At 79.4% G+C, this 2,500-nt stretch overlaps 1 non-coding gene across 1 annotated transcript; it reads left to right on the plus strand.

The window, feature by feature from the left end:
* The first annotated feature begins 2,138 nt into the window (after positions 1-2,138).
* Positions 2,139-2,291, plus strand: LOC142359684 (5.8S ribosomal RNA). The gene has a single exon (XR_012762546.1). It is a non-coding gene; the product is annotated as a 5.8S ribosomal RNA (ribosomal RNA).
* Positions 2,292-2,500: the final 209 nt, after the last annotated feature.

Consider the following 2,500-nt stretch of genomic DNA (forward strand, 5'->3'; position numbering starts at 1 on the left):
CCGTCGTCTCGTGCGGCTCGTCCTCCGACGCGCGCGGGTGCGTCGACCTGTCGGCCGCGGACGCCGCGCCCCCGCCGGCTCCCCGCTTCCCGCGTCTGCGCGGGAAGCAAGAGGGGGGGATGCCGGCGGGGCAACGCGGCGAGCGCGGCCGGCAGAGCACCGGCCTGCTCGGCGGGCCGGGGGGCGAGCGTCGAGCGACGGCGGCGGCACCGGGGGCCGCAAGCGCGACAGCCGAGGGGTGTCGCCGTCTTCGGGGGGCGGCAGCTCCTGGGGGGGGGGGTGGGGCGGCGCCGGCGGCGGCGCCGTCTACCCCCCCGCGCGCGGGACAGGGCTGTCTCCGGGCGTTCCGGGCCGTGGCGCGGGTGTGCGCACGGCGTTTCGGGCGGCGCGGCGGCCGGACCCGCGAACCTCCCCTCCGACCCGGCACGGCTGCCTCTCGAAGAGGGAGCCGTGGCGGGAAGGGGGGGGCGCGAGCACGGTCTCGGCCGCTGGCGCCGCCCGGGGCGGGCGAGGCCCCCCCCCGGCCGGGTCGCGTCCCGCGCGAGCGGGCGGCCCGAGCCACGTCTCTCCCCCCGGGCGCAGCGCCGGGCTATCGAGGGAAACCCCGGGCCCCGGGGCTAAGGAGGACGAGGTGGTGGCGGCGGATGCCGGGCGCGCCCCCGCGGGCGGACGCTCCCCCGAGGGCGGCAGCCGGGGGAGGCACCCCCGCGGGGCCATGCAGGTCGTTTCCCTCACCCCAGGGCCAGGTACCTAGCGTCCGCGCTTCGGCGGCCCTCCCTCGGCCGAGTCCGGGGGTCAAAGGCCAAAGGAGCCGGGCGGCGGTTTAAAGACTCGAGCGGCACGGCGCGAGCCGCGGGGGGGGCGTCCGCCCCCGCGGGCCGCCGTGCCGGAGAAGGGGGGGCGTCTCGCTGCCCCAACCTGCCCCCCCTCTCCGCGGGCCGGTCTCGGCGGAGAGACCGCGGCGCGGGTCGGCCGCGGCCGACCTGCCCGCCCTCGCAAACGGGGCCACCCGCCGGCCGGAGCGCGGGCTCCGCGCCGGGGGAAAGAAAGGCGCGGCGAGCCCCCGCGGGGGGGGGCGGCCGCCGGGGGGCCGCCCCGCGCCTTTGGACGCTCGCGCTGCGGCCGCGCTCGGGGCGCGCCGCGCTCCCCTCTCCCGCTCCTCGCCCCGCCCTCGGCGCCCAGGGAAAGAAAGGGGGGGGCGAGCCACACCCCCCCAGGCCGAGCGGCGGCGGCGCCGCTCGGCGTGCCGGTCGGTGCCGGTCGTCCGTCGGGTCGTCCGGGAGGGTTCCCCGGCCGCATCCGCTGGCGGCCGTCCCGTCCCGCGTTTCCCCGCCCGTCGCTTCCGTCTCGAGGGCGGGCGCGCGGCGCGGGGGCGTCCCGCTCCGGGTCTTCGCGTGGAAACGGGGAGAGTGGGAGCCGCCCCCCGCGCTCAGCGCCGTCCGCCTTTCCGCTGGGGCCGTGCCGGCGGCCCCAGGGGGCCGAGGCGAGAAGCGGCTGCGGCGGCGGTTTTCGCGGCGGCGGTGGCGGCCGCCGCCGCCGGGCGGGGTGGCCGGGTTCGCCCATCCGGCGCGGGCCGGTGGGCGGCCGCGCGTCGCCGGCTCGCGCTCCAGTGGCCGGCCGCGCTTCCTCCGGCGTCGGTGGAAGGCGGCGTCGGCGCCGAGGTTCGCCGGCGGGGCGAGAGGCGACCGTGGTGGGCGGAGCCGGCTCGTCGCAGCGCGGGCGCAGCCGGGCGTCCGGCTCCCGAGCGAAGGCGGGCAGGCGTCGCGGCCGGGCGTGCCGTAGCCTCCGGGGGGAGGCCGGTCCGAGCCCGGGCGCCTGGGCCGCCCCCGAAGCGCGCCAAGGGTGTGTGTGTTGCGTACGTTTCCCCAGGGTCGGTCGGGAGCGCGGGCTCCCCCGCCCTTTGGCCGCTCGGGGTTTTCCGTTGTTTTCCGTTTCCCCTGTGCTCGTACGGTCAAGCCGAGGCGAGGGCCTCTCCGTCGCGCCGCGTCGCGCCGCCGCGCCGCGCCCCCTCCGCGCGTGCGGAGGGGGGTGGGCGGCGGCGGGGCCGGCGGTCGGTCCGGCCGTCCTCAGAGAAGGGGCCGCTCTCGGCGAGCGGTCCCGGCCCCTCCGCGCGCGCGGGGCGGTGCCGAAACCGAGACAACTCTTAGCGGTGGATCACTCGGCTCGTGCGTCGATGAAGAACGCAGCTAGCTGCGAGAATTAATGTGAATTGCAGGACACATTGATCATCGACACTTCGAACGCACTCGCGGCCCCGGGTTCCTCCCGGGGCTACGCCTGTCTGAGCGTCGCTTTACGATCAATCGCCGTCTGCGCCGCCGAGCCCCCCCGCCCCAGCGCGGGGGGGGGGGGCCGGCGGGCCAGCAGCGGCGCGGCTGGGGTGCCTCGCAGGGCCGCGCGCGCGAGCGCGCGGGCCTTCGTCCCCCTAAATGGAGACTCGGGGAGCGCTCCGAAGCTCCCCGCTCCCGGAGAGCGCCTGCTGGACGGAGCTCGTCCCCGC

This window comes from Opisthocomus hoazin, unplaced genomic scaffold (genome assembly GCF_030867145.1).
Source record: "Opisthocomus hoazin isolate bOpiHoa1 unplaced genomic scaffold, bOpiHoa1.hap1 HAP1_SCAFFOLD_129, whole genome shotgun sequence".
Lineage (NCBI taxonomy): Eukaryota > Metazoa > Chordata > Aves > Opisthocomiformes > Opisthocomidae > Opisthocomus > Opisthocomus hoazin.